We start from the raw sequence: 12,301 nt of genomic DNA, 5'->3' as shown, positions 1-12,301 counted from the left end.
GCAAGAGTCTACACCATGGATGGTGAAGAAGCTGAAGGAGTTGATGGTTTGATCAGGGGAGACTGCGAGATTGACGGTAATCTCCTAACTGTACTTTTCGATTCCGGAGCAACGCACTCTTTTATCTCTAGGGAATGTGCTACTAGATTAAAACTTCCTATTACTGCTTTGAGCTTCGATCTTATAGTTACCACACCTGCCAAAACTCTGCTTGCTAATACTGCATGCATGTATTGTCCAGTAACCTATAGAGATCGAGTTTACCATGCTAACCTAGTGTGCCTAACCCTCAAGAACCTAGATGTTATCCTAGGGATGGACTGGTTGTCCCACTATCATTGTCTTTTGGACTGCAACCGAAAGAGGGTGGTATTTCCTGACTCGGATCTTTCCGAGTATCTATCCGCCAATCACATTAGCGTTTCTCTGAATGAAGGATCTCAAGAGTATTCCGTTTTGCTAAGCTTGGAGAGTAAAGGGAATCCGGAAGTGAGTAATATTCCAGTTGTGAGAGACTTCGCGGATGTTTTTCCTGGCGATGTACCTGGTTTGCCGCCTGTACGCGACATTGAGTTTGCTATTGACATCGTACCGGGAACAGGACCGATTTCGATTGCACCATATCGGATGGCACCTGCGGAATTGGTGGAGTTGAAGTCTCAACTTGAAGGTCTTCTGTCGAAGGGATTTATTCGACCAAGCGTTTCACCTTGGGGAGCACCTGTCTTATTGGTGAAGAAGAAGGATGGGAAATCTAGACTTTGTGTCGACTACCGACAACTGAACAAAGTAACCGTCAAGAATAGGTATCCGTTGCCTAGAATTGATGGTTTGATGGATCAACTACGAGGAGCTGCGATATTCTCAAAGATAGACCTGAAGTCGGGTTACCATCAGATCAGAGTAAAGGCTGAGGACATCCAGAAGACGGCGTTCAGAACTCGTTACGGACACTATAAGTATCTAGTGATGCCATTTGGGGTGACAAACGCACCTGCCATTTTCATGGATTACATGAACAGGACCTTCCATCTGTTCTTGGATCGATTCGTCGTGGTGTTTATCGACGACATTCTGATCTACTCAAAGAATGCTGAGGATCATGAAGGGCACTTGCGTCAAGTTTTACAAGTGTTGAGAGAGACAAAGTTGTACGCCAACCCTTCTAAGTGTGAATTTTGGCTCGAAGAGGTAAAATTCTTGGGCCATGTGATCTCTAAAGAGGGTATAGCGGTGGACCCAGCAAAGGTGGAGACTGTATTGTCATGGGAACGGCCAAGAACTGTGACTGAGATTAGGAGTTTTGTCGGTTTGGCGGGATATTATCGTCGCTTCATCGAGAATTTCGCCAAGATTGTTGCACCTTTGACTCAACTTACGAGGAAGGATCAACCTTTTGCATGGACCGAAGCGTGCGAAACTAGTTTTCAGACGATGAAGGAACGTTTGACGACGTCCCATGTACTCGTCTTACCGCAACCAGAGGAACCGTATGAAGTGTACTGTGATGCTTCGCATCAAGGGCTGGGATGTGTGCTGATGCAACATCGGAAGGTGGTGGCTTATGCTTCACGGCAACTGAAGACTCATGAGAAGAACTATCCGACTCATGACTTAGAACTCGCTGCCATTGTATTTTCGTTGAAAATCTGGAGACATCACTTATATGGATGCAATTTCACCATATTCAGTGATCACAAGAGCTTAAAGTACTTGTTCGACCAGAAGGAGTTGAACATGAGACAACGACGCTGGATGGAATTTCTCAAGGATTACGATTTTACCCTACAATACCATCCTGGAAAGGCTAATGTCGTTGCTGATGCATTGAGCAGGAAGATGCATATCTCATCAATGATGGTTAAGGAGCTGCAACTGCTGGAACAATTTCGAGATTTGAGCTTAGATGTGAGAGTATCCGAGGGAGAACTGAAGTTCGGAATGATCAGGATCACAAATGGATTGATGGAAGAAATTCGAGACCAACAGTTACAGGATGAATTCCTACTCGGGAAAAGGGATTTGGTAATTCAGGGTAAGGACCCGGAATTCAAGGTAGGAAGTGACAATATCCTACGGTGTAAGGATATAGTTTGTGTACCTAACAACCCAGACTTAAGGAGGTTGATTATGGACGAAGGTCACAAAAGCAAGTTGAGCCTTCACCCTGGAATGAAAAAGATGTATCAGGACTTGAAGGTGAATTTTTGGTGGCCAGGAATGAAGAGACAAGTAGCAGAGTATGTAGTTGCATGTTTAACCTGTCAGAAGGCGAAGGTGGAACATCAGAAATCTTCAGGTATGCCTACAGAGCTTGGATGTACCTCAATGGAAATGGGATAGCATATCGATGGATTTTGTCGTGGCGTTACCAAGGACTCAGAAAGGATATGATTCGATTTGGGTAATCGTGGATCGATTGACTAAGTCGGCTCATTTCATACCTGTGAGAACTACGTACAACGTGGAGAAGCTATCAGAGATATATATAGCTGAGATTGTACGACTCCATGGAGTGCCAACGAGTATTGTTTCCGATCGAGACCCGAAGTTTACTTCACATTTGTGGAGAGCTCTTCATGAGGCTTTGGGAACGAGGCAGAAATTAAGTTCTGCTTATCATCCACAGACTGATGGACAGACTGAGAGAACTATCCAATCATTGGAGGATTTGCTACAAGCTTGCGTGTTAGACAACAAGGGCAGTTGGGATACCCTATTGCCACTGATTGAGTTCACATACAACAACAGTTTTCATACGACCATAGGTATGGCACCGTATGAGGCTTGGTATGGCCGCAAGTGTAGAACACCTTTATGTTGGTATTAAGATGGAGAGAATTTGTTAGTAGGACCGGAACTTCTCCAACATACGACTGAGAAGATCAAACAGATCAGAGAGAAGATGAAGGCTTCTCAGAGTAGACAGAAGAGCTATGCAGATCAAAGGCGTAGAACCCTGGAATTCGAAGAAGGAGATCATGTGTTTCTGCGAGTTACCCAGACTACAGGAGTTAGTCGGGCAATCAAGTCAAGAAAGCTTACGCCAAAGTTCATTGGACCTTATCAGATTACTCGTCGTGTAGGACCGGTAGCTTATCAGATCGCGCTACCGCCTTTTCTATCAAACATTAACGATGTGTTCCATGTGTCACAATTGAGGAAGTATATTGCTGATCCGACACATGTTATCGAGCTGGATGACATTGAGTTGAAGGATAACTTGTCTTTTGAGACACCGCCAATCAGCATTGGTGACACAAGGATGAAGCAGTTGAGAGGAAAAGAGATCGAGTTAGTGAAGGTTATTTGGAACAAAGACACCGGTGATGCGACGTGGGAGCTGAAGGAAAAGATCAAGGAACAATATCCAGAACTTTTTACTGAACTTTAAGTTTCGAGGTCGAAACTTTCTTTTTGGAGGGTAGTAATGTAAGGCCCAAGTTTTTAAGCTTTGGATAAGGGAATAAACTATAAGAGTTTATTTGATTAAAATAAATTTATGAAGGAGAAGGTTCAGGAAAAGTCCAAGGATTGTATCAAAAACCTATAAGAGTTATAGCACGACTAACATTCGCCAAATCCTAGGTCAAAGGCTTTAGCGAATAGTTATTTTACACATTAGGACACGATGGAAACTAATTCCAAAAATCTTCAGAGAAATGTTAGAATTTCTCTTTTTCGTCTATAAACAAGTGTTTCGATGCGAAAGCCTGGAATGTACGAACGCCAAATTCCAATTCTCGGAAGTTTGCCGAAACGGAATCCCTGATAGTTCAAGAAACCTGAAATTAACGGACGATGAAGACTTTTTCCATTCGAAGCTTCAAATGAAGATTCCGCCCGCTTTCGTCTATTTCTCTCGTTATTACTGATCTTTCTTCAGAAGGAAGTTTTCTCTTCCGACGATCACTGCAAAAAGTAGTTTTTCGGGATAAACTGACTTACACCGACTCATACCGACTTTGGATAGTTTGGTTTAATTCCAAGAATCCTGTTTTGAGTTCTGGAATTCTGTCGCTAGAACCTATCTTAGAATTCGCAGAGGAACGCGCAGGAAAAATCGGAATCGCGAAAAAATCATTTTTCCGCATTTTCCAAAACCTATAAATAGCTAGAAAATGAGATATTTTGCAAAAAGTCACCCATTTCCCTCCCCAAACCCGCGAGCTCCAAGAGAGAAAGAGAGGATCCTGATTTCGCCGATTCTTGCCCGTTTGTTTCACCGATCGTTGCTAATCGAAGACCTTGAGGTAGGTAAACTATATCTCGCTTCTGATCGTCGTTTCTGTCGACTTCTTCTATGTCTTTCTGTGCTCAAAGTTTTGAGTTTTTTGTAAAACTGTTCAAATAAGCTGATTTCAGTGTCTAAACTTATTCCCTGCATGCTCCTGAGCGTGTTCTGCGGATTAGATTTTGTCAGATGTCGACGAAATGCCGCCGGGATCAATTTTTGCATCAAATACCCATTTTTAGGCAAAGTCGCAACCTTTAAGCTGAAAACTATCGACTTGGTGTAACACCCCGATTTCCAGGTGTCACTTTAGTAACCAAAATAATCTTTACGCGGAAAACATGTAATTTTTTTTTTCGATTCATTTTAAATAAAGCGATAGAAAGTAAAGACATAACCCGACCACTAAACTAATCAATACACATCAAATATAAACATGTACAGCCTCAGCTGCACTTCCACGTCACGCGCACTCGCAGTGACTCCAAAGTAGTATGCCCGTAGGCAAATATATACAACCCAGAAGTGTGAGTAAGAAAGTTTATAATTACAACCCACTAGGAGAAAGTCGGCCTCAAAATGGCCTAAGCAAAGACCCCTATGGTCCGACTGACTCACTGTGATCCCTCAGTAAGAGAACCACACAAAAGTCATGCGTCGGGAACCTACCCTGTCCCAAAAGCAAAACGAATCAGAGCTATTACAGTAACAACCAACTCAAAAGATTCTAACCACCCATATCTCACACTACTATCATCGACTCTCCCTCGATCAGCCATGAAGTCCGGGTCCTCGTCGAAAGCTTCAGTAATAGACATTTCGCTCCGGGTCTTTCCCGAACAACGAATCATCACGAACCGGCTGACGGACGCCTGGCAGCAGGCCGACCGCCCAAACACAAACATACAAACAAAGCCAAGGTGCTAGGGTCAACTTACAGAATACAATAGATATACAATCAACATGCGATAAAGGGGGTATATATATATGTTGTATATATACATATAAGTTATGGATTGTATCAACTCTCTAATACAATTCAATCATCAAAACACATAACGATGTTTATCAACATCAAATCATCAATATCTCAACAAATATAGTTAGAGTGCATGATATGTCAATGCAACGTCAATTAAGAAGGTTCCGGAAGAAATAGGTTGGGCACGATCGAGTCGGTCCTAACACTAGCATTGTGCCGACCATAACCCTCGGGTGTCACTTACAACCTTGACATAGTCGGATCAGTCCTAACCCTGCGGGTCGACTTTTCCCTCCGCTATGCCTGACATCAACAGGTCGATCCTAACCACACGGTCGATCATATCCCCCATCGAAAGCCCGAGTTACCCGAAGGCATGCTGTACCCGAAGGTATATACTGTACCCGAAGGTATATAGATATACTGTACCCGAAGGTATATAGATATACTGTACCCGAAGGTATATAGATATACTGTACCCGAAGGTATATGTCGATTCGGCGACAAAAGACAATTAATTATGAAAGGAGTGCAATCACCCTTGATGACTTCTTGAGTCATCAAATCTCGATGGTTAAAAACTGCTCAGACCCAAACTCAAAACAACCCAAGAGTTAGTGTCGGTCAATACAACACAACTCAGAGTTAGTGTCGGTCAATACAACACAACTCCCACCACAAAGCCCAAAATCAAAGCCAGAGTCAGTGTCGGTCAATACAACACGACTCGAACAACACTACCTGGAGTACTAGAGTACTCGGTGACCTTCAATCATCACCATAGCCCACCTTGATGGCTTTCCCCAATTCCAAACTCTCCAAACCCACAACATAAGTCGACTTTTTCCCCGCCTTTCGTAAATATTTTTCCCCTTCAGTTCTCCTATGCTTAAACGTTAATAAAAATGATTTCAATTCAAATTAGTCAAATTATGAGTTTATTTCTCAAAGTCTAAGTTTCCCAAGTCTTTATTTTTCGAAAGCTCTATCACTCTAAGTTTCCAAAAATCAACCACCCAAAATACATTTCCCGGGGAAAGTCTAGGAATTCCAACGAATCCCAACAAATGGCTAAGTCTCAAACCCCACATTTGGACTTGCCTAGGGTTGTTCATCCAACCCGAAATGTCAAAGATCACCAGATCAATGAACCTCCACTCCGAAGTTGCGTCAAAACGCTCAATTCAACACATCATCAATATCATAAGTTATGAAACAATCATAACAATAAATCATCATCATATACAACATCAGATAAAGCATAGGTCGAGTTTATCGACGCCTATCATGCAATCATAGCTAAATATAGCAAGTTGCCCTAACCTCGAGCTGATCCAGCTTCGCAAATCAAATCTCCTTCACAGGAATGCCTTGAAACTTCCAAAGTTCCTTCAACTGAACCTCGGAGGAAAAACAAAGCAGAATCCAAACAATATCGATTAGTTCGATCACAAAACAACACATAAACGATAGACAAAGCATTAAAGCTTCAGAATACGACAATCGGGTACGAAAAGACAAGTTTTCGAAAACGAAAACTCCCTCCCCAACACTACAAGGTCACGGCCACAAAGGAAAAAGGGCTTCGGCTCTTTTTCTTCGACCAAATCAATTCACAAGGTAGTTTTGGGGTAAAACTAAGGCAAAGAAACTGTCGGAACAATTTTCGGACAATCGGGTCGAAATACGACTATCCAGGGGCATTTTGGTCCAAAATAAAGGCTCAAAACTTCAAAGTTATCAGTTCTGAAAACAAATTTGACAGCATTGATCCTCATGACATCCGTGACAACAAATCCTAAAGGCACGAAGTCAGATTACAGCTTTTTGACAATAAAGTTTCGAAATGTGAGACAAAAAGGTTTTGAAACAGTTTTTTCAGATCCTGGACAACTGAATCACAATCAGCGTTTACTGACAGAGGTTTTAGGCTCATGGGAACGTAAGGAACATAACCCAACCAAGAAATCGAAGAAATCAGACCATTTTAGAAAAAGCTCAAAACTGTGAGCACAGAAACGACTTCAGAAACGCAACAGAAACAGTAATCAGAGGTAGGATTCATGCTAGTTACCTCGATACCTAGAAGTAGGGACGAACTGCGCGAAGATCGGTCGAGTTTTCGCGAAAATCTCCTCTCCCTCTCTCTCCACAAACCGCGGCCCCAAATGGAAGAAAATGAAGATATTTTTGCTTTTTCGACTATTTATAGGCAGGTGAAATCGCGGGAAAAATGAAAATTTTGCGATTCCGATTTTTGCAGCACGTTCATCGAGGAATTCTAAGAGAGATTCTGGCGTCAGAATTCCAGAACTCAAAACAAGTATCTATGATTTGGGAAAAACGATATCTAAAATCCCAAAAGCGGTGTAAGTTAATCTGTCCCGAAAAACTACTTTTTGCTGTGATGCTCAGACGACAAAACTTTGTACTGGAAAAAGATTGGAAATGTCGAAACAAATCTGGCATCGCGGGTGGAAACTTCGTTAGAAGTCCTGAATAGAAAAAGTCTTCATCCATTGCTCGAAAATAGGGTTTCGAAGCAAAGAAATTTGCGTCGGCGAACTTCCGACAAGTGAAACCTATCGTGCGTATAGTCCAGAGTTCCGAAATGAAACGCTGGTCGAAGGAAAAATAAAGAGAATCTTTAAATTTTCCAAGAATTCGAAATATCGCCTAAACATTGCTTTAAAAGCGAAATTAGCCCATTCTGGACACGCTCGCCACAAGGCAAGTGCGCAGACGACTCGCACTAACTCTGAAAGCAACTACGCAACATTCCTCAAGCAATTCCTGATCGTTCTTCTTCATTAATCTTTCTCAAACATCATACTCCTGTCACGCTTACACTGATTCTACGCGTGAGTCGGAAATTAACTTGTTCTGAAAATCCAGGTCTTACACTTGGCTTAGTGCTAGTAGGATTAATCGTCATAAACGTCGTTGTTGACGTCCCCATCCAATTTGTTTTTCAAAAATCCAGTTTTGAATTTCTGAGCTGAAAATAATGACCAAACTACCCCTATATCAGTTTTCGATCCGAAAATTTTTCCGAGCTTAGAACCGTCTTAATTACGGCGTATGATAACCTAGGAACCAAGTTTGATCGAAGAAAAATCGACCCTCCCAATTAAGGAAAGTGGCCGAGAGCTATACCAAGGGGGGAGGAAATCCGACTTTTTCGAAAACTTGTCTTAACGCGTTAGATTGTCGTACCACGGAGTTTGTAATGTACCATGTAACCCTAGGACTTATTGCTTGCTGAGTTTTTGACTCAATGTGTTGATTTCTGTGATTTTTGCTTAAGGTTCTTTTGAGGAGTTTCCTGGAAATCAAGGAGAGGAGCGTGAAGGAACTCGTGAGGAGGAAGCTGGAGGACCCACCGGTGAGGGCTACTCTCTGAATTACTAGATAATGCCTTAGGTGTCGACGAATTCGACTTGATTTATGTGTTATGCACTTAATTGCTAAATGCCTGAAATGTTCCTGAGGCTTCGGCCGATCTTGTTGAGTACCTGATGCCATGATATTGCGTGCTAAATGATTCACATGTTATGTGCTAAATGGTTAATCTTGGATGTGTTGGAATATGCTGTTTATGTTTATTGGTTGAGCTGATTTATGTTATTCCACTTATAACTGTGATTCTGAGGAGTGAGGATTGCGGGCAAGTCATGCCGAATTTTTATGAGATTTTGAGAGAGTTTGAAAGGACGAACGGAGTTCGGACCTTGTTATGTTTAAATGCATCGAGACCTTCTCAGGAAATATTTGGGATTATGGGATCCCTGAAACTCGTAGGAAACGTTATAAGACTAAAAGAAACCTATTTTCTCAAGGAAAATTCATAAGACATTAATCAATCTCAAAAACCCTTGAACAATGATAACAACCTTAGATAAGAGCGTAGAGCCTGAATATTAGTTTTGAAAATATGAGAAGTGTCGTCGAGTCCAAGTTTTGAGGAGCTTACAAGTTTTCGAGTATGTTGATACTCTTTTGCTCGATGAGCAGGTTATTGTTTGGCTATCTAAAGTTTAGCCGGAGACTATAAGTTTCTAAGTACATTCGTACTCTTTCGCTCGATGAGCAGTTTATTGATTGGCTATCTAAAGTTTAGCCGGAAACCATGAGTTCCAAAGTACATTCTTTCTTCTCTTGATTAATTCATTTTGTTGCAGAATCGACATTTACCTTAGGGTATTCTTTTAAAGACATTAAGTTATTTAGAACACGTGGCGATGTGTCGAGTGAGGTCGGAGACGTTGTTTGGCTAATCATTTGCATTCATGCACTCATTTTGAGGTTAATACACGGCGTGATACCGGACCTCGGTGGATTCCAAAATGGTCATAAGACCCGGATTTCCATATTTAGGACACTACGGTGGTCCTTAGTAGCAGACGGAATGGCAGACCTACGGGTTCACTGCTGATCTGACTACTTTTGTGTGGTGTAAGAGACACGCGAGCAGGAAGGTACCCACCGTGGCTGGTGTTAGGGCCGCCTCGTTGATGTCCATCCTTTTCTTCCGGAATGCATCTTGTTAACCAGCATTGCATTGCATGCAACATACATTCTGACTTAGTTGCTGAGTGTGATTGGTACTTGTTTATCCTATCTGAGGCATGCAAATTGTTATTATGATCTTTTATATTCCTTGTGATACATGCAACCCTAGGATGTTATCCCTAAACTCTAAGCCTGAGAGGCTAATAATTATTATCCTATATATCTGGTTTTATTATTTATATAAATCTTTGGAGTTGACCCTCGCGTCTTCTGTGTGTGTTTGGGCGGACTACGCCATTGTCAGATGAGTATGGCGGATTTGTTTACGATGGTCAGCCCCTCGGGGGGGACCAGGTTCGAGATGCTTGACCAGGACGTCCTAGGTGCATGGGTGGTCGACCTCGTGGGCCACCGTGCGACCTACACCGGTCGGGTCATGGAGGACCGTGTTGACCGATTCGGACGCTTGACAGAGGGGGTATTGAGGAGACATATATTGAGCTTCAACTTGCCGCCCGACATGCATTGTGGACCCGGCTTGGGAGGACCACCACCACCATTTTAACACCCCAATTTCGGTGGCGTCACTTTAGTAACCAAAAATAAACTTAATGCGGAAAAACGTGAATATTTTTTTTTTGATAATAACTAAGACAAGACTGAATTGAATAAAACCCGAATGCGAAAAGAAATAGAACTAATATACAATATATAAACAGCCCCCGCTGTAAGAAGCAACCTCGTCACGAGTAAACCTCCAGTGACGGAAGGAGAAAGATGTAACGCCCGTAGGCAATATGTACAAACCAAATAAAAAGGTGAAGTGTCTGCAACACCACCCCTCAAAACTGAGAATAAGTCAGCCCAGATGGCCTAAAACAAGACCTCCTAAGTCCAACCAACTCCCTGTGATTCCCGTAAGGAAACCACACAAAAAGCTATAGGTGGGAAACTACCCTGTTCCCAAAGGAACAAATGATGTTCAGAGCTAGGACTCTACTCCTACACTAATCCCATCTCGAGGAGCTCACACTAACACTCAATCCTACGTGCTAACATGATCGTCGTCTGAACCAGAATCCAGAACGACCTAGTCTATGTACACCATCCGTCCTCCTCTCGCTACCGCGATGCGATCCTGTTCCAGCATCTCCACTCTAGTTCCCCCCGAAGGGTGAACCGTCATAAACCAGCCCGCCAAAGACATCTGACAAAGGGCGTTTGTCCGCCAAAGCACACACAGAAGACGCGAGGGTCAACTCCAAAGAATTATGTAAATAATACCACCAATAGATACAGATAAGGAAATAGCCACTTAGGCTTATAGCTAGGGATAACATCCTAGGGTTGCATATTTCTCAATGAACATAAACGACAGTAAATCACAGTTAACATGCCTCAAATAGAATTAACAAGTACCAAACACACTCATCAACTATGTCAGTATGCATGTTGCATGAAATGATATGCAGGTTAACCCAGTCAACCAATATGCAATCCGGAACGGATGGACATCAAACGGATCAGCCCTAACACCAACCACGGTGGGACCATTTCGGCCCGCGTGCCTCTTACACCACACAAAGGTAGTCAGATCAGCATAAAACCCGAAGGCCTGCCATTTCGGTCTGCTACTAAGAGTCACCTAGCAGCGCTCTTACGCGGAAATCCTGGTCTTATAACCAATTTTGGAATCCGCCGTGGTCCGGTATCTCGCCGTGTTTAAACCACTTAATGAGTGCATGCAATGCAGTGATTAGCCAAACAACGTCTCCGACCTCACTCGACACGTCGCCACGTGTTCTAGCTAAATTAATGTCTCTAAAAGCTTACCCTAAGGTAAAGTCGATTCTGCGACAAAATACAATAATCATAAAATGAGTGCAACCACTCACGATGACTCTTCGGGTCATCAATGCTCTCACGAAGTCTCACGCTTCAGTGAAGTTTCATGCTCTCACAAGGTCTCACGCCTCAGTGGAGTTCCATGCTTTCCACAAGGTCTCACGCCTCAGTGGAGTATCCCGCATTCACAAGGTCTCACGCCTCAGTGAAGCTTCATGCTGTTCACGAGGTCTCACGCCTCAGTGAAGATCCATGCTTTCCACAAGGTCTCACGCCTCAGTGGAGTATCACGCATTCACAAGGTCTCACGCCTCAGTGAAGCTTCTCGGCTCATCCCGTGGATGGCTAAACCAACTGCTCCCAGAGCACAGGAGTATCAACATACTCACAACTTCTTAACATTCTCATTACTTGGGATCCGACGACACTTCTCGCTTTCCACAACTAAGGTTTGCATCCAAAGCTTCCTTTCGAGGTTAACGCCATTACTTAAAGATTTAGAGGTTGTTTAATGTCTTATGAGTTTTCTTTTCAAAATAATATCCTTTTAGACTTATCGCAAATCCTATAAGTTCTCGGGATCTCCAAATCCCCAAATGACTCCAGAGAATGTCTCGATCCATAAACATCATAACAAGGCCCGAATCTCATTCGTCCTATCAAGCTTCCTCCAAAACTCTCAAAATAAAATCGGCATGACCTACCCGCTATCCTCACCATTCAGAATC

The sequence above is a fragment of the Lotus japonicus genome, chromosome 6, assembly GCF_012489685.1.
Source record: "Lotus japonicus ecotype B-129 chromosome 6, LjGifu_v1.2".
Taxonomy (NCBI): Eukaryota; Viridiplantae; Streptophyta; class Magnoliopsida; order Fabales; family Fabaceae; genus Lotus; species Lotus japonicus.
This window is presented reverse-complemented; position numbering follows the sequence as displayed.